This window comes from Protopterus annectens, chromosome 1.part0 (assembly GCF_019279795.1).
Source record: "Protopterus annectens isolate FY-2018-M chromosome 1.part0, PAN1.0, whole genome shotgun sequence".
Lineage (NCBI taxonomy): Eukaryota > Metazoa > Chordata > Ceratodontiformes > Protopteridae > Protopterus > Protopterus annectens.
This window is the reverse complement of record NC_056725.1, coordinates 1,286,845,111-1,286,866,938: the sequence shown is the minus strand read 5'-3', so window position 1 is coordinate 1,286,866,938 and position 21,828 is coordinate 1,286,845,111.

Sequence of the window (21,828 nt, the reverse complement as noted above, 5' to 3'; positions counted from 1 at the left end):
AACAGGAGAGGACCTAGGACTGATCCCTGCGGGACTACACTTGTAACTGGTCAGTTGTCAGATTTGGAGTCAACTACTTTCACAGTGTGGGTTCTATCAGTGAGTCAGTTGGCAACCCATCTTATGACATAGGGGTTTATGCCTAGTTTAGTGAGTCTAGCTATGATTCCTGAGTAAAGGATGGTGTCAAAGGCCTTGGCAAGATCTAGGTAGGCTGTGTGATCTACCTTGCCCTCATCCACAGCTATGATGACAGACTCGAAGAAGTCTATCAGATTTAGCAGGCATGATCTACCTTTCACAAACCCAAACTGCGTGGGGTCCAGAGTTTGGAGATTCCCTATGTCCTTATTTATAAGGTCAATGATGATGCGCTCCATAGCCTTACATATCAGACTTGTCAGACTAATGGGATGGTAGTTCCCAGGGTCTGTAGTCGCTCCCCCTTTGTGGAGTGGGATGATCGTAGCAGTGCACCATTCGGTAGGAACAAAGCCTGAAATGAGGCTGTGATTGAACAGGGTACACAGGTGTGGTGCCATTTCACTTTGTAATTCATGTAGAATACAGCCAGGGATATTATCAGGTCCCATGGAAGCTGTATTCTTGGCTTTGGAACATGCGTTTTTTACCTGTGTAGCTGTGATAATAGGGACTTGGCATTACTCGAGTATTGTGATAGGCCCTTTAGGGGGTAAAAGGGGGGTAACGTTCGCACTCGGCCAATATGTTGGCAATATCAGTGGGTTCTGTATATGTTTTGTCATTGTGCTGTAACTCACAGCAGATCTGGGTATTGCCATGTAGATTTTTGACATAATTACTTATTGGGTAGAAGACTGAAAAACAGATTACCTATTTCAGTTGCATTGTTGAGCATGAAAATCAATACAAAGTAAAGAAAATGTTGGAAAGAAATAAGTAGAGACAGAAATACTAATATGACAGTTACTACAAAAGTTGGCTTGACTTACATGCTAAAGACAAAGCAGGACTACAAAATTGGCAAGAAAAGTCACAGTATGAAATTGAAGCTGTTGGCAAAGCAGCATGAGCCAAGATCCATTGTTTGTAGGACAGAAGAAAAACTGTACAGAAGGAATCAGATATTTCTGAAGTCAAACATCCAGAAGTAATAGCAAAATTAAATGAAAGAACCAGTAAAGTTACAAGAAAACAGGTACTCTAGGAACTGTGCTAATCAGTCTTGCTGTATCTCTGCATAAAGTTGTAGAACAGGAAGAAATGCCATAAAAGATAAGATGTTTAGTGTGCACAGTCCTATTAAATTCTTCAGGTACAAAAGTTTATTGAAGAAACCAGACAGATAAATAGACTGTCTGCAGGAGTGGCCTTAGATCAACTGGTGCCCTAGGCAAAAGGTCTCCATGGTGCCCCCCCCCACACTACCCAGTGCCCCCATCCTGGTCTTCCTACAACAAATAAATACTGGAAAACTGCCCCTGCTGGACCGGCGCCCTAGGCGGCTGCCTAGTTGGCCTATGCCTAAGGCTGGCTATGACTGTCTGAGACTTAATCATGATTTTAAGCACTATTATGGAGGAAGACACACCCACATTAGTTTAATCCAAGCCAAAATCCAAAAACCATAACCAGAAAAGCTGAGTGGCTAAAAGACCCAAAACTGGCTGTTAGGAAAACTTGAAACAGAGGTTGCGAGAGCCAGGACAACTACTGTACATGCTGCTTCTCTTAGTACTTGCTGATTAACAAATAGTTTCTTCCTGGCCAAATTATACCAACCATGTCCTGAAAAGCTGAGCAGCTATTGGTCCCCAAGTTGACCTTTGTAAAGCTTTCAAATTAAGAGGGTACTCAGTCCAGGACAGTTGTTGTACATGTTGTTTCTTTGACTACTTGCTGAAAGTCAGGGATTTCATCCTGGCCAAGCCCTGACTAACCACAACTTAAAAAGCTGAGCAGCGACCAGTTACCAAACTGACTGTTGAGAATCTTCCAAACTGAGAGTGTGCTCAGTCCAGGACAGCTACTATAGCTATGGGTGTTGCTTCCCTTAATATTTGCTGAATAACTGTGGTAGCGATAATAATTATGTCAACAGCATTAGAAACTGTAAAAGAAGTCTTTCTTTTATTGCAGGTCATAGAGCTACCCTTTTCCTAACACTCCTCCTTACCAAGACTAATATTAAGGCTGTGTGTGTGTGTGTGTGTGTGTGGGGGGGGGGGGTAATTTTACTATATTGTGTTCCTATCATACCACCACAGAATCACAAACCAAATAAGATGCCTGTTTCTAGAGTTCCAACCTTGCCTGAAGAGCTTTTCCATAGTGAGCACATTCAGCACATACTCATAATACTATTATTTAGATTTCATTTAAGCAAGTCTTACTTCTATTTTTGGTTATCTGAACCTCCAGCTTACAGCCAAGGTGATATTTCTGTGCATGTACAGACTGACTGACTTCTGCTGAAATGGGAGTTAAGGTCCACTTCACTCTCCCATTCCTCAAGCACCACAGATCTGTCTAAATTTATAAAAAACAAGCCATGCTCACAATCTGCTTCATTCTCTACTGTTCTTGAAGACAATATGTATACTACTCTACATCCTAAAATGTTAATCACATAAACAATGTAAATAACCACTTTCCTGCACTGCACTTTATTGTTTATTCCACAAGCACAGACAAACCAAATGAAAAGGAAAACCAACAGCTTTCAGCTAATGAAGGATAGTGGCTCCAAAAACGAAACTTCTGCTTTAACGTAAAATCAGTTTAATATACAAACTTTCACGTTTTCGTCACTCTTAGTAAGGTAACTTCTTCAGAAAAAAACAAAAGACAAACAGCGGTTACAAAGCTGCCGCTAAATTTAAACTTTGTTGCATAAAATCATGTGATAAGTAAAGCGACCACAAATTTGAAGCTAAATATTTAATACCAAACTGTGGCAACCAACCTTATATCATAAACACTTCTTCAAATAAAAAAATATTGCTTTATGGTTCCTCCTCTTAAAAATGTAAACATTAAAAGTCTAAAATATATACCTTAAGTGGTTACCATTAAGGTGCTTGAAAGAGAAATACAAAAAAATGTATATATATAAAATACACAAGTGGTGAATCTAAAGTCATTAATAATATCCAACAGCTTACATTAATTTATCGCAAGAGGTTTCGTAATTTAAGAAGGCATGAGATATTGCAGTTCTCATTGAGGCTGGGGAAAAAAAATGCATTAAGTGCTAGTTGCTATTCAAGTTCCCGAAAATCCAAGAGCACTGAGGAAGGACCTCCCCTAATATCAGGTGTTAATTGGTCAATAGCCTGAAACATAAAACAATGTCCGTCATTTAGGGCAATATGTTTTGCTAAAGCATTTTCTATTTTATTTTTACTAATCGCGTAAGAGTGTTCGTAAATTCTCTCATGGAACTTCCTGTCCGTTTTACCTATGTAAAACGCCGGACACAAGTTACAAGAAGCTAAGTAAACAACACTCCTGGACTCAGAATTCAACTTGTGGTTGATGTAAAATTTACCAGTATTCATTACTCTAAAAGAGTTACCTGTTTTTATGTACTTGCACATCCTGCATGCCCCACATGTGAATGTTCCATTCAGTCTAGAATTAAACTTTGTAATTTTGGTTTCAAAGAAACTTTTTAAATTAATACCTTTTCTATAAACAATACTAGGTGACTGTCCAATATTGTCAATTAAGGAGATATCCTTATAGAGGAAACTCCAATTTTTATGAAGAATTAATTTTAGCTGTTCGCTATCGTTACTAAATGTAGTAATAAAAGAACCGCTACAAGCAGTAGACTGCCTAGTTTGCCGGCTTATTTGAACAGCTATATTGATAGTCGAATTGCAGTCAGATGACGAAGCAAGTTGAGTAGTGACAAGTGTAGTAGAGACATCAGGAGACATCACAAAATTTACATTACTGTCAACTACAAATGGTGGTAAAAGTGGTTGAACAGTACCTCTACAACGTTTGTTTTTTAATTCTTCAGTTAGTTCATCAATTAAACTGGCAGGATAACCTCTGTTATAGAATATGTCTTTTAAAAGCTGCCTTTTAGTAATAAAATCATGTTCATTGGAACACATTCTTGCAGCTCTTATAAGTTGACCTTTCACTATGGAGCATTTTTGTGCATAAGGGTGTGCACTAGAATAGTGCAAAAAATAATTACAGTACGTAGGTTTTCTATAAATTTTCAAGACATATCTCCTATTTACTGTATCTTTAGTTAGGTTAACATCCAGGTAGTCTATACTAGTAGTATGGAAATTATAGGTAAACTTAAAAAATGCTGAAGTAGAATTAAAGTAATCGACCAGTAGGTTAGCAGTTTTGGAGTTTGTCATGGCAACTGGATCACCTAATAGCCCAGCTAGTCCAAATTTGTTCGGGCGAACACAATCTTCGCAACCTGTGGATATGATTAACATTCTCAGTTCACTGTCACAACGTATTGATAATTTAACTCAGCGACTTGACAAGCAATGGAGTGGCGAGCATATTACAACTACTTTCGTTAACGGTTTTAACCACGAGAATGTGAATTTTCAAAACCACCTCAACAACATTGAAACTCGATCTCAGGTTTCAGAGGGCTCGATACCACCGGGACAACAAGTGATACCATCAGGACAACAAGCGGGCCCAACCATTTACAACTTGATACCACCTACAGCAGGTAATCGTGTTTCTTTTTGAGCCTGCAATTATTAATGAGCCTATTGGTGTTCCATCTTTTCTTGACTGGGTGAACGACACAGCGAAGATATCTTTTGGGTTCACCAACATTCAGGAACAACCGGCTCTTAATACTAATCCATCTCAAACAGGTTTATGCACTATAGCTGATAAATTGAAACTATTTGATGAGAAACTTTTAAAATTAAAAAAACTTCAACTTGAGGTGGTATATTTTAGGCAATGTCTGTCTGAAAGAATGGTACCTAAGGGTCTTCTAAGCCACCAATTTCCAACTGGTTTAACACCAGATTCCCTTTTTCACACAGAACTACTTGCTTTATTTGACCAACAAGGATTCCAACTTATGGAATTAATGATAAAACACTATTCATTACAGAGTGAGAACTTAGCGAAAGAAGTTGAAGATTTGGATAATGTTATCAAATCCCATCTTGACTTTGCTAGATATCGATTTGATTATAATAGAGTTTTTACGAGCATTGAGCAGCTATTAGACAGACTCAAAAATAATAAAATTAAAAAAATGAATTGTGACCGTTTAGCATACAGCAACTGTACAGCTTATCCTAGACCGCAGACCTCACAGGTGTGGCAGAACACTAATTCGGCAGTACCTTTGACTGGAGCTAATTTATCTAATAATTCATCTAATAACCTTGTGGATATTCCATCATCCCTTGACAATGTGGATAACAATACTGAACCTGTGGATACAGTTAGACGAAATGAAATAATCCGGTCTAACAATACCCAACGTGATGGGCAAGTAAATAATAATCAATCTACTCTAAATTTTCACCAAGATACGAACAATATGCCTATGACGGGGCCACGTCGTCCCCAGTATCAGAGGAACAAAAGATGGAACAACCGTCGGAAGAGATAGTTTTAAATGACTCTACTGACGTTAACAAACTTGTTGTTCTTACTAACTCAAAAGGGGACTTTAAAGTTTATAACTTTTCATCTATTTGTATTGAGGCTTCTTTAATTGAGTTATTAGCAAAAGGTAACACATACGTTTTAAGTAAGAACATCAATGTAGCTAAAACTTTGTTAGACTTAAAATGTTATGTAAGGAAATTAAATCTTTCCTTTTTATTGGGTAACACTGAACAACCTGAATACGTACTAAAACCTGCTAGTACGTTTAACCCCCCTCTTTAGCTCTATTTGAAAATGTGTGCGAACTTGATATTAGGCATATACCTTTAATTAGAGCTAGTAAAAACATTTACAAGCAGAGTAACACCACTGTGGAACAACTACGAGCTTTGAAATTACTTAGATTGCCTCATGTTCGTATAGTTAAGCCAGACAAAGGTGGTGGACTTGCAGTTTTTGACATCACTGACTATAATAAAAAAATGGAATCAGTACTGAAAAACACGGCTTACTCTATGTCATCAGTGAATGAAATGAATGTAGCACAATCTAGGGTTAGGGTTTACTTCAGGGACTTGTTTATAGAAACCAAAATTGATTTGGATATACCTTATCCAAAAATACCAGTCATGTTTGGAATACCTAAGATCCACAAGAATAGATATGATCCTCCTATGCGACCACTTATCAATGGTAGAGGTTCTTTGACATACTCATGTGCAAAACTTGTTGACTCAATATTACAAAAATACCTTAAACTTGAGTCACGAGTGTGTAAAGATTCATGGACCTTTTTGCAAAATTTAAACACCTTAGAGGTTAACCAAGAAGTAAACTTCCTCACCATCGACGTGGTCGATTTACATACTTCTATTCCCCACTTGGAAGCAGTAGAGTGGATAGCACTTTTTTTGAAAAACAGGAAAGAACCACAAAGGGACATCGATTTGGTGACAGAATTGATTGATGTTATACTTACTAATAATTTTTTTTACCTTTAACGGTAAGATTTATTTGCAAAAACAAGGAGTTGCCATGGGCTCCCCTTGTGGAGCGAGTTTAGCAAACATGTTTATGGCACAATGGGAAGAATTCTTCATTTTTGACAAACCTGAAATAAACACATCTGTTACGTTTTACACTAGATTTTTAGATGACAATTAAAGGGAATGAGACAGATGCTAACCTACTGGTCGATTACTTTAATTCTACTACAGAATTTTTTAAGTTTACTTATAATTTCCATACTGCTAGTATAGACTACCTGGATGTTAAACTAACTAAAGATACAGTAAATAGGAGATATGTCTCGAAAATCTATAGAAAACCTATGTAATGTAATTCTTTTTTCACTATTCTAGTGCACACCCTTATGCACAAAAATGCTCCATAGTGAAAGTCAACTTATAAGAGCTGCAAGAATGTGTTCCAATGAACGTGATTTTATTATTGAATGTCAGCTCTTAAAAGACATGTTCAATAACAGAGGTTATCCTGCCAGTTTAATTGATGAACTAACTGAAGAAATAAAAAACAAACGTTGTAGAGGTACTGTTCAACCACTTTTACCACCATTTGTAGTTGACAGTAATGTAAATTTTGTGACGTCTCCTGATGTCTCTACTACACTTGTCACTACTCAACCTGCTTCGTCATCTGACTAAAATTCGACTTAATATAGCTGTTCAAATAAGCTGGCAAACTAGGCAGTCTTCTGCTTGTAGCGCTTCTTTTATTACTGCATTTAATAACGATAGCGAACAGCTAAAATTAATTCTTCATAAAAATTGTAGTTTCCTCTATAAGGATATCTCCTTAACTGACAAAATTGGACAGTCACCTAGTATTGTTTGTAGAAGAGGTATTAATTTAAAAAGTTTCTTTGAAACCAAAAGTACAAAGTTTAATTCTAGACTGAATGGAACATTCACATGTGGGGCATGCAGGATGTGCAAGTACATAAAATCAGGAAACTCTTTTAGAGTAATGAATACTGGTAAATATTACATCAACCATAAGTTGAATTGTGAGTCCAGGAGTGTTGTTTACTTAGCTTCTTGTAACTTGTACCCGGAGTTTTACATAGGTAAAATGGACAGGAAGTTCCGTGGGAGAATTTACGAACAATCTTACGTGATTAGTAAAAATAAAATCGAAAATGCTTTGGCAAAACATATTGCCCTAAATGACAGACATTGTTTTATGTTTCAGGCTATCGACCAATTAACACCTGATATTAGGGGAGGTCCTTACTCAGTGCTCTTGGAGGTTCAGGAACTTGAATGGCAACTAGCACTTAATGCATTTTCTTTTCCCGGCCTCAATGAGAACTGTAATATATCATGCCTTCTTAAGTTACGAATCTTCTTGCGATAATTTAGTGTAATTTGTTGGATATTATTAATGACTTTAGATTCACCACTTGTGTATTATATATATACATTTTTTTGTATTTCTCTTTCAAGCACCTTAATGGTAACCACTTAAGGTATATATTTTAGACTTTTAATGTTTACATTTTTAAGAGGAAGAACCATAAAACAATATTTTTTTATTTGAAGAAGTGTTTATGATATAAGGTTGGTTACCACAGTTTGGTATTAAATATTTAGTTTCAAATTTGTGGTCGCTTTACCTTTAAACTATTGTCCATGCTTGTCACATGATTTTATGCAACAAAGTTTAAATTTAGCGGTAACTTTGTAACCACTGTTTGTCTGTTGTTTTTTTCTGAAGAAGTTACCTTACTAAGAGTGACGAAAACGTGAAAGTTTGTATATTAAACTGATTTTACGTTAAAGCAGACGTTTCGTTTTTGGAGTCACTATCCTTCATTACGTGAAAGCTGTTGGTTTTCCTTTTCGTTTGGTTTGTCTGAGGTTTTTATTGCCTAGTTTGTTCGTTTTGGAGTTTATTCCACAAGCACCCCACATTACTCAACAACTACAATAGATAAACCATTTCAACCGTGATGTCCCTCCTCTGGGCCAGTGATCAAGGATCCTCAATCCTCAACACTGACACAGGTGGGGAGCGTTCTCTGAGAAAAAACATGGACACACACACAGTATTTTCAGATGCAGCTCTCTGCACCAAGTACAATTTCCCTTAAGAGCACACAGAGAATACACACTCCAGTCCTGGTGCTTTCTCTCCAGGCCCTAAAGAAGACTCCTCACTGACCCATCCATAGAGTTGAGTCCTTGACCAAGTGTTCCAAGCCAAGTCCTCCACCACCCTCTCTGTGAAATCAGTGCTCTCAGTGTCCCTGTTCAAAGTAGTTGACACACATACTCTGAGATTTGATTTTCGCAGACACACACACACACACACACACACACACACACACACACACGTATACACGCACACACACACACACACACACACACACACACACACACACACACACACACACACACACACACACACACACATATATATATATATATATATATATATATATATATATATATATATATATATATATAAATATATATATATATATATATATATATATATATATATATATATATATATATATATGGGTCTACTTCTATTCGCCGACATCCCATTTCACTGAAACTCATTTCGCTGACAGCCTCATTTCATTGACAAAAGTAATCAGGGCAAAAACCTGGGATTTGCCCCCCTCCCCACTGTTGTGCGACTGTGGAGTTGTAATGTATAGTTGGGAGGGTGTGGGGGGCACAGCCCCCACATTGGGGGGGTGTGGGGGGGGGTGAAGCCCCCACCTTGAAAGTTTGTCAATGAAATGAGCTGTCAGCGAAATGGGTTTCAGTGAAATGGGATGTCGGTGAATAGAAGTAGACCCATATACATATATATATATATATATATATATACATATATATATATATATATATATATAAAAAAATATATATATATATATATATATATATATATATATATATATATATATATATATATATATATATATATATATATATATACATATACATACATATATATATATATATATATATATATATATATATATATATATGAACCTTACTTTGTTGAATCAAGCTAGCAAAAAACATATTTAGGTAAAAACTCATTTTGTAGAATCACATTTCAAAGAAATCTTCACTAGAGCAAATGTACCTTTAAAAAGCTAGAGTTTTTTGCATGGGAAAATCCCCCCCTCCCATCCTTACTTAAATTTAATAACTCCACAGTTGCACAACCACAGAAAGAGAAAAAAAAATACACCTGGTGATCACTGCTTAAGCACAAATACAAACTGAAGCAACAGTGATTGCCTATGGAGTACTACAGTTTTATATGAATTGTGATTCATTGAAATGTGATTTAAGTGATATGAACTTTCAGTGGGTTTTGTCGGTGATTTGTGATTCTACAAAATAAGATTCTAGGCCCTCACTTCATATCACCTTCTAATAATCTCTTTTACACAAGTAATACTCATCAGTCCCTAAAAACTGCCCATGTTAGCAATTGCAACATGCTAACTAAATGGCAGCAACTTCATTCTTTCCTAATTACACAGTCCATACCCCTCTCCAAGTCTTAGGCTGAGATAGATAGTCTAAACCTAAATCTAAACATGGTGTTTCCAGAATAATTTAATGTCAGATCAAGCATCAGACCTGCAGAAAAACTTTCCTCCTCACCAAAAAAAAAACACAAGGTTATCCTATAGTCACAAAAGAACATCCCAAAACAGTCATGAGCAAATTAGCTAGATGTCAGCCTCCATTATAACAATTTCCATTTCTTCACCTAAGTAATAGCCCATCGCCCAGTTACCAATAACAAAACTGTATCATTTATTAATGGCATATTAAAGCACACCAAACCATATAAAAACATAATCATCCCAGTAAACTTTAACATCAGCCACTTCACCCCAGAAACCCACAAATCCAAGACGACCTTACAAATCAAGGGTTAATTGAACTAGTTGAAGAACTCCCAGCTCAAACTTTAAAACAGGTAATAACTCGCTCCTAGATCTAGTCAACAGTAACCCAGACAAAATTTCAAACCTTACCCTTTTTCCTCCCTACAGCCATTAGTCCCCACTGCCCTATTAGTCCCCACTGCCCTATTATTCCCCACTGCCCTATTAGTCCTCACTGCCCTATTAGTTTCTCACTAAACATAGCCAACAAAAACAAAAAAAAAAAAAGAAAAACTCATTACCTCCTAACCTAGAACTGAAGAAAAAAACAGAACATCTAAAAAAATAACTTGTTCACACCAAATGACACACATGCAATGCCGATACATCCCAGCTGTAGATATCATCTCATTTATTAATTGTTTGCTCTCACTGAGAGCTCTGCACTCAGATACTTCTAAAAGTTACCAAATGACAGAAAGCAGCCCAGTGTATATGGCTCCAAAATAAAACAAAATTATTATACAAAATTAGGGATGTCACCTTGGTCCAGTGGAAAAGTCTAACCGCCACAGAGCACCATGACAAATTTACCATGCTTAGAAAGTCAGCCAAAAAAGCTAGAACACCCTGCAAAGCATATGGAAATACAAAGTAATCAAAATAAATGCTGGAACCTAGTGAACAAAATAACAGGATGGTCCACTCACAAAATACTCTAAATAACAGCAATAGTTCTACAACTGTAATAACTTAAACTCTTTTTGACTTTCTAAATACATTTTTGCTTTTTTCTACTTCTCCAGTTATCACAAGCCCTTCTACCACTCACAGTCAAGACACCAATTAAAACATTACCAGCACCACTATTGAACCATCATATGACTCTTCTCCTTAAAGCAATATCAAGAAAAGTAAATAAGGGTTTTTTCGGTGTGATATCTCCAGATGCCCCAGTAAGAGCTGATGGTCTAAATCTAGGCTTTAGTGTAGTTTGGAAAAACAATATCCTACCCCCAAATACATTCATAACCTCTCCCACTAAAAGAATCATCCTGTTAGCATAAAAATGCAATACATAAATGAATTCCTAAAGTTACAAGTCTGTCCACTGCTAATGATTTATGTCCAGTTTCAATTCTACCTATTCTAAGCAACAAATCCTAAAAACTAATTTACATCCATCTATCAGAATACATCCAAACCTGTTAAATTCAGGTATCAAATTTCAGCATCAGTATGGATTCTGAGCTGGCAGAAGTACCACGATTGCCCTAGTGACACTAACCAATGATATACTTTGTAACATAAACAAAGACTTATTAGCTAGTTCCAGCTTTATCTACCTAACAAAAGCTTTAATCTCGTTGACCACTATTTCCTTTTACACTCTTTTCTTGCAACAGCAGTTAGTTCAAAATCAAGACAATGGTTCAGTTTTCATAGATTTCCTGCACAGCAGACATTTCAAAGTTCGTGTAGGTATCACTTTATCTCCTTTCTGTCCATTTATAAAAGGGGTTCCACAATGGCCAATACTATCCCCCATACTTTTTTTTCTACTCATTTATGAACTACCAGCTGATTTTTACAGCATCCCCACTGTTTTATATGCTGACATGGTTATTTGCAGAGCTGAAAACTCACCTAATGGTATAAAAACAGATTTAATAAAAGACCTATCTCAAATTTCAGACTGGCTTTACTAGCACAAACTCATTCCCAATTAAAAAAAAATAAACATTATTTTGAGCATCCCGTAACTCTTCCAAAACTCCTTAAATTGAAATACTAGGCTTAATAACCATGAAATAATAAAAACGTGCAGAAATACAAATGCTTTTCACTCAAGCAAGATCCAAATCTTAACTTTCAAAACCATATTTGAGTTACTAATGACAAGGTTAATAAGCTTCTATTCTGGTCCAAAAACTTTCCCACTTCCTCTCCTCTACAAGGAGGCTTACAACAGGGAAAGGCGTCCTTCTTCCCCAAGTGGTATATGGACTTTTCCTAATCATGGCAGCATTACAAAAATGAGGTAGCTCTTCAAACTACATCCAATGATATATGCAAATTCATAACCCTGTCCCACATAAAAATACCTCTACACCACTGTCTCAAAAAACAAAATAGCTTGCTTTCAAGTACAGTTCAATCCTTTCATTCCTCTGTAGTCTATGAACTACTAATCTGGATTCCTTCTCCTTTTTTGACAGCAGATTGACAAAATGAATCTCTGTACACAGCCTAAGACTTCTCCTACCTTACCAGTTCAACACCTTCCCATAATAAACATCACTGCACTAATCAAACTTTTTCAGTGGTAACACCCAAACTATTGAGAATGTCTACCCAGCACTAAGTCCATTGAACCCTCCCTAAAATTCAGACACAGTCTTAAACAATATCTAATCAAAGAAGTAGGTTGTGTTTCTTGAACAGCAGTGTAACATACAGTTGACCCTCTCAGCCTCACCCTACACATTTATTATAATGTGCTTCAGTAGCATATTTCCCATAATATATAATCATCACATCTCTCAAGCAACCGATTACATCTTCCCCATTTACTCTTTTCCTGTTCACCTGAAAAATATACTCTCTTTCTAACCAATCTGTTTATTCAACACAATATACACTCCCTACCATTAACTTTCTTACTATATTATTATTCAGAGTACTGTCTTTCCATATCTTAATAGATCTGCAAATAATGTAAATACACCATTTTCTTTCATACTATACTACTCTTCAGTTTACTATCTTGCTATACCTTAAAGAAACTCTAGGTATTAAAAAAATGGTTAAAATATTTGATTGTATATACCATAAAGACATTAACATGTATATGTAACTAACAACTCGCTTGTGGTATGATTTTTTTGGCTACTCCTTCAAACTGTAATCCAAGGCAGAACCTTAAAATGGTCTGTGATGACCCACCACTGCCAACCAGTGATCAAGGAGCCTCAATCCTCACCACTGGCAACAGTGGGGGACATTCACTGAGAGGATAACAGGTACACACACAGTATTTACAGATGCAGCTCTCTGTATCAAGTGCAATTTCACTTATGAGCACACAGTGACCACAGTCAGTCTGGGGCTGGTTTCTGCCTCTTCTTCCAGATTCCCAATACGAATCCCCATTGGCACAGCTATAGAGTTGAGATCTCAGCTGAGTGACCAAGCAAAGAGCTCCAGCACCCTTTCTGTCCAACCAGTGCTTCATGTCCCTGCCCAAGTGGCTGACACAGACACCCTTTGAGATCTGATTTACACACACACACACACACACACACATACATACACACCTGGGAAAGGCTGGCACAGGTTTACTAGCTATGCTCCCTTCTTCCCAGACTATGAGGTAGTTACCACTGCCACCAGCCACTCCTTATCAGATATTTTAGGGCCCTTAACAAAAGGTGCTCAATCTTACTGTGTAGTATTAATATTGATACAAATGGTAGTTCGACCAAAAGCAGGGATATTAGGAGTGGCCCACACAGTGTCACCAAATAAATAAGCAAGTACTCTCAAAACTTAAACATCTCTGCACAGATCAGCCATACTGAAAGGTTTAAATATATTTAATAAAACATAATAAAAGAACAAGACAATACTAAATATATATTCATAGTGACATCACCGTTCAAAATCACAGGAAATATTTAAAATAACATTGCAGTACAGGCTCACACAAATAAAGAAAAACATCTAAATTAGCTTCACTATATTCCTGACTGAATCTAAGAGAGTTACTATAGTCAACTTAATTTAATAGAGTAAGGCAGATGTGTGATGACTGGTTCTTGTTGTTGTCAGGTCCAAGACAGAATGCAGAATGCTCTCTCACTCAGAGACTTCTCAAAATAATATCTAAAATATTATTGCTGGGTAGCTTGCAGAATGCCAACATTTTGGGTCATCTTACTTCAATTCACAGGCAAACCTCCCACTGCTGGAAGCTGGCAGTATTTAGCATCTACCTGTGAAAATACTCATACAAGCTTTTGCTCAGATCTTTGGCAGGTACTGGAAGTAATAAAACAATTGTATTTATTCATGCTTCCAGACTAGCAAATAGTACACCCCAGAGACAATGCTGAGAGCTTCCTAATACAAACGTTGTGTCTCTAGCTGCGCTGAAGTCTGAGAGATAGTCTCTTTATGGCCTAACCTATAAAGTAATTTAATTTCAAATATTTTTCTAAAGTTTGCTGGACAGAGGTTAACCTCCTATTTTCCAGTTTCTACTGTTAAAATATATGCATTTAAACAGCCACAATAGTGCATGCACATCTTGGTTCTTTTCCAGTACAGCACACTGTGGATACATTGTAAGCACAAGCACTTTACAAATACCTTTTTGAGCCCAAACATCTGTACAAAGCAGTTTGATATATACACGACATACAGTTTTAATACACTTGTAACACAAGCATCTTATATGACATATAGTTCTAAAACATTTGTAACACCAGCATACTGTATAAATTAGTTTGATATTCACAGATGACATATAATTATTTACAAAATTTCAGATAGCTGTACTGCCAGTACCTGCTTTTGGCACACTTCTTACCCCTTTGAAGACTCAAGCTACTTTTTCAAGTGCCCCTTAAGAAACGTTGCTTGAGAGTAATGATCCTATCTGGGAATACCTTATCCCATTCCCTGTCTTGAGAACCCATCTGTGTTGGCACTGCTAACCACACTGTGGTGCTGCGCTGTCATATCATATTCCTGCAACCCTAGGCTCTATTTTAGTAACTTAGCATTTTGACGGCTGGTTCTCTGTAGCCATAGATCCACCTCGGACTCCTTCTGCTTTCTACTGCAAATACTCAGCACAAGGGCCTCTCTGTCATGTTAAGGTTTCATCATGCTAACATGGTACAGTCTGTGCCCCTTCCTCCTGCCTAGCAGTTCTACCATGTAGTTAATACCACTGACCTTCCTTACAACTTTGAAGAGCCCCTCCCAAGCTGCCTTAAGCTTGTTGTGACTGACAGGAATGAGAACCATAACTTGCTGCCCCTCAGCATACTCTCTGGCTCGAGCACTTCTGTCATACCAGACCTTTTTCTGCTGTTGGACTTCTGACAGGTTCTCCTGGGCCAAGATCATGAGTTCCCTGAGCCTTGTCCTGAGGTTTAGGACATATGCCACAACAGACTCCTTGTAGGATTCAAACTCACACTCCCACTCCTCACAAATCAAATCTAGAGGTCCCCTCACCCTATGCCCACACAACAAATCAAAGGGTGAAAAATATGTGGATTCCTGGGGTAGCTCTGTAAGCAAACAACAGATTGGGCAAATATTTGTCACACTTCCTCTTAAACTGGTCTGCAAATGCCTGTAGCATGGTCTTTAGTGTAGATATTAACCTTTCCACTAGACCATTGGTCTGGGGATGGTAGGGGGTGGTCTTTAGGTGCTTTACCCCACAGTGCTTCCATAGACAAGCCAGTAGGTCTGACATGAAATTGGTACCTCTGTCAGTCAGTATTTCTTTTGGGAAACCTACCCTGCTGAAAATCTCTAACAAAGCATTTGCCACCTTTTCTGCCTCAATGGAGGACAGAGCCACCACGTCAGTGTATCTGGTAGCATAATCTATTAACAATAGGATATACTTCTTCCCTGTGGAATTTGGGGTACTTAGAGGCTCCAACAATATTTATAGCTACCTTCTGAAATGACTGCTCAATCACAGGCAAAGGCATCAAAGGAGCTCTCACCTTGTCTCCTGCCTTGCCTAACTTTTGGCATTGCTCACAGGTCCTGCAGTACCCTGTTCATCCCTGGAAATCCCAGACAAATAAAAGTTCTGCATAATATGTCTCTTGGTATGCTTAATGCCAATATGGTCTGCAAAGGAAATTTCATGGGCTATGGCTAGAAGTGCCAGATGGTAGGCTCTGGGCACTACAAACTGCTGTACTGTCTCATCCTCTACCCCTCCCTCAGGGGTCCACTCTTTATACAGTAACCCTTTTGTCCCAGTTTACAGATTCCCCCTTTCCTTGAGAATCAGGTGCCTGTCTAGCTACCTCACTCAAGCCTTGTAATGTAGGGTCTGAGATCTGAGCCTGTCTGAACTCTCTCTCTTTGTAACCCTTCCCACCTGTCCTTCCCCAGGAAATCTGTTATCCTCTAACAGTGGTGCCTCACTGTCAGCCTGGGTGCTACTACTCACCTCTGCCCTTCCAGTCACTCTGTCCACGGGGACATTAGTATCCATCAGCAGCTGTAGCTTACCTTCAGTCTCACAGCTACAGGGTAGCTCCCTCCCAGAAGTCACCACATCACCAGTCCTGGCTTCAAGTGTGAGGTCTGTCTGGGTCCCCCTCCCCAGGCTACCAGACCCACATGCTTGTCTACAAGCCTGACTGCATGCAACTGCATGCACACAAGGTATTGCATTATCAAAATCATTGCTGTCAGGACATCTGCAGGGATATTCTCAAACACACCTACTCGATTGCTTCCTTTTCCACCCTCTCAGTCAAGGTGAACCCTAACCAAAGGTATTTGGAATGGGGTCCCTCATAAAGCTCTGACTGGAGTAGACAGCCCAAGCAAGTAGTGATCCTCTTTAACCATTGCAGGTTTCACAATGGTTAGGTCAGAGGCTGTGTCTCTCTTAACAGTGGCCTGTTTCTCATCTACTAAGATAGGATATAACCTCTTGTGGTAGTTTTTGTGGTAGCTTGGTATCCTTGTTGTCTCCAAACAACTTACCCTGGCATTCTGTCATTCCCACTTGCTGGCTGCCCTACCTTTTGTTCCTCACCTTGCCTCCATGGACATCTATATGCTACATGGCCCCACTGGTTACATTTAAAACATTTAACCCTTGATCCTGGCCATGTAACTTAGCTAGTGGCTTCTCCTATTACTGGCGGACTCTGTTGGGTGGTTTTGGCTGCCTACCATGGATTCCCTTAGACCCATGTGCAGCACTGGGTATTCCTTTTCTGTGCAGTGATGCCCTGCTTGCTAGGTATACATCTGCTTTTTTCCCCAACTCATCTGCGATGTTGAATTCTCTATCTGCCAACCAGATTCTCATGTCCTCAGGCAAAGTGCTAAGGGCTTTTTCCCTCACCAAAAAGCCTGTCAGCTCTTCAAAAGTGGTGACCTGACACCCTCTCACTCACCCATGAAAATAAGTGCTTAACTCAGCAATATAATCACACATGCTTTCATCTGTCTTGTGTCTATGCTCACAAAACTTTTTTTCTGTAAGCTTCAGGTGTTAACTTAAAACACTCTAATAAACTATTTTAACTGTATTATAATTTAAGCAATCAGTATCAGACAATTTAGAAATAACAGTTACAGCTTTACCATGGAGTAAGGGGGTCAGGAACCGTACCCAGAGCTCTTGGTCAACATTATACTGTTTGCGTACCCTTTCAAACATATGAATAAAACAATCAAACTCATCACCCTCTGTAAATTGTGGAAGAAATTTACTGATCTTTATTGCTTTTGAGGTTTGGTTATTCCCTTCCCCATTACCTCCATGACCCTGGTGAAGAGTCAGCATCTCCTTTTCATGTTGAATCTGCCTCTCATTTTCTTCAGTTTCCAGATGTCTCAGTCTCTCTGCTGATTCTAATTCCAAATGCCTCAGTCCCTATGCTGATTCTGCTTCAACCTCCAAATGCTGCAGTCTCTCAGTTAATTCTAGTTTCAAATATTTGGCCTCCAATTCAAGTCTCTTTAGCTCCAGATGGATTTTTTAGTCCTCCGAGGAAAAGTTGAATGGCCCATTTTCTGAGAGCTATACATCCCCAAGGCCAGTCTGGCTGTCTTCCTGGTTGCTGGTCTATGATGCAGCTGTGACAAAGGCTGCAATTATTTCAGCTTTAGTCACATTGGCATGCAGCAGTCCTTTGGCTTGGCACATCTCAGCCAACTGGCTCCTTGTCAGCTTGCCATAATCCTCTGCTGACATACTTACCTGCTCTTCCTGATTAAATAAGCTAACAAAAAAAATAATTACAACTATTGTGGTATGAAACTCTGAATGTCTACCATGTGGCTGCTTGAGAGTACAAATACCTTTTTTAGTGTCAACTGTTTACAGGCTGCAGGAGTTCAATATCCACATCAGTGAATACCAATATGTGATATGGTGATCCCACCAGTTAATATGTGATGACCCATAACTGCCAACCAGTAATCAAGGAGCCTCAATCCTCACTACTGGAAACAGTGGTGGATGTTCACTGAGAGGATAACAGGCACACACACTCTATTTCCAGATGCAGCCCTCTGCATCAAGTGCAATTTTCCTTAAGAGCACACAGAGACCACAGTCAGTCCAGGGCTGGTTTCTGCCTTTTCCTCCAGATCCCCAGTAAGACTCCCCACTGGCATTGAGCTCTCTGCTGAGTGACAAGGCTGAGAACTCCAGCACCCTCTCTGTAAACCAGTGCTTTGTGTCCTTGCCAGAATAGCTGACACACACACCCTTTGAGATTTGATTTACATACACACATACCTGGGAAATGCTGGCATAGGTTTATTAGCTATGCCTCATTCTGTCAAGACTATAAGGTAGTTATCACTGCCACCAGACACTCCATATCAGCTACTTTAGGGCCCTTAGCAAAGGATATCCAATATTACTGTGTAATATTAATATTAATATTAATATTAATATCAATATTAATACAAATGGTAGTTTGACCAAGAGCAAGGTTATTAGGAGTGGCCACCACAGTGTCACCAAATAAATATGCAAGTACTCTCATAACTTAAATATCTCTACACAGATCAGCCACAATGAAAGGTTTACATATATTTAATAATAAGTAATAAAAAAACAAGACAATACTATATATATATATATATATATATATATATATATATATATATATATATATATATATATATATATATATATATATATATATATATATATATATATATATATATATATATATATATATATATATATATATATATATATATATATTCACAGTGACATCAGAGTTCAAAACCACAGGAAATATTTAAAATAACATTGCAGTACAGTCTCACATAAATAAAGAAAAACATCTAAACTAACCTTCACTATATTCCTGACTGAATATAAGAGAGTTACTATATCCTAGCAATGTACTTAATAGAGCAAGGCAGATGTGTGGTCAATGGTTCTTGTTGTTGCTGTCAGGTCAAAGACAGAATGCAGAATGCTCTGCCTCACTCAGAGACTTCTCAAAATAATATCTAAAATATTACTGCTGGATAGCTTGCAGAATGACATCATTTCTGGCCATCTCACTTCAGTTCCCAAGCAAACCCCCCACTGCTGGAAGCTGGCAGTATTTAGCATCTGCCTGTAAAAAATACTCATACGAGGGCTTTTGCTCAGATCTTTGGCAGGTGCTGGAAGTCATAAAACAATTGCATTCATTCATGATTCCAGACTAGCAATTAGTTCACCTCAGAGACAATGGAGAAAGCTTCCTAGTGTAGACTTTGTGTCTCTAGCTACATTGAAAACTGAGAGATAGCCTCTTTATGGCCTAGGCTTTAAAGCAGTTTAATTTCAAATATTTTTCTAACATTTGCTGGACAGAGGTTAACCTCCTGTATTCTAGTTTCTACTGTTAAAATATATACATTTAAACAGCCACAACAGTGCATACACATCTCTGTTCTCTTCCAGTAGGGCACACTGTGAATACATTTTAAGCACAAGCACTTTACAAATACATTTTCTTCACAAACATCTGTACAAAACAGTTTAATATACACATGACATACAGTTCAAATACATTTTTAACACCAGCATCTTTTATAAATTAGTTTGATATTTACAAATGACTTATAATTATTTACAAAATTCCAGCTAGCTGTGCTGGCAGTACCTCCTTTTGTCACATGGCCCATCATTCAGACCATTCTTCTATCTCCATTAACAAATAAACAAATAAAACTGAATTTTTTAATTTATTAAAAGTAATAGCAATAGTTCTACAACATCAGGTACTTTTAACTCTTATTGACTTCTTAAATGAATCTGTCTGAATGTGTATAAAAGTTTCATTTGATATAAATGCCCAAAAGCCCAAGGTATGTTTGTATGGGAGGAAGAGAAGCTATCCTTCAAAACTGCCAGGGCCTTCAAAATGCATTTCTTCATTCAGACAGATGTGAACACACCTTTGAAGGTGAGTGCAGTAGCCTTGCATGGACAGGTCTCTGAAGCAAGTTTCTCAATAATGATGAATTAGTGTTCAGATGCTAAGGAATGACTGGCAGGATCAGTGGCATTCCTTTTTCCAAGCTGTTTAAGTCCGCTTGCTAAAGATACTCCTTTGACACTAATGTCAGAACTGGAATTATCAGGTCCAGAGAGTTTGGAGATTTAAGCACTCATAGAAAATGACTTATGCTATGAACAGGTCTGTTTCTGCAGCTGAGCATTTGATTCCCTTATTTTCAATGTATCAGCTGTGTGACTCTTAATAAGTCCTGTAACTAACCAGTGCTCCTGGGCAGTGTCTGAAAAAAAAAGTAGTTAAAACGATAAAGCTTTCAGTTTCTTAACTTTAGTCAGCTTGTTAAATTTCTTAAAAAGTTCACATATTTTTGCATTGTAGTCATATCCTAAACAGAATAAACATTGTGGGATGTCTTTAGGACCTATTTGTCTGCCAGAAGTACATTGTGAAGGGAAGATATGTCCTTAAGATTGAAAACTGTAAAAAATTATGATTTATTCAATGTTCATTGAAAACTAGATAAACACAAGCAACCGAGCAACTAAGATGCAGAGCATTTTAAAATAAAGTCAAATGACCAATGGTTTCTCAACAGCAAGAAAAAATGAAGAGGGTACATCAAAGCACTGTACACAGAGGAATCTGATGATTTTTCTGTTACAGCTTCCACCGACACAAGACCACAATTAGTTTTCACAGGGAAAAACTCCTAAGACACCTATAGAAGAAATGGTTAGAACAATGCAGCTCAGCTGTTATAGAACCCCAAATATTATAGTTTGCTGTTACAGTGACTTTTCCCAATCTAAGCTCCATTATTCCTTTAGCTTCTTTATCTCGGTATGGCAGAAATAATCTGTGCGTTACAACTATGGAATATACTCTAACATTGCTGCTGTGATGTATTCCAGTAAACAACTAAGATATAAAACAGCCTACTGTCACCATTGGCTATGGCAGATAATTTAAAATGATAATAACTAATAATGTAATTAAATAAAGCAATCTAATTTATGTCACATTTTGACCCAAATGACAACTTCGGAAATTAGTCAAATTGCAATGTGCTACAAC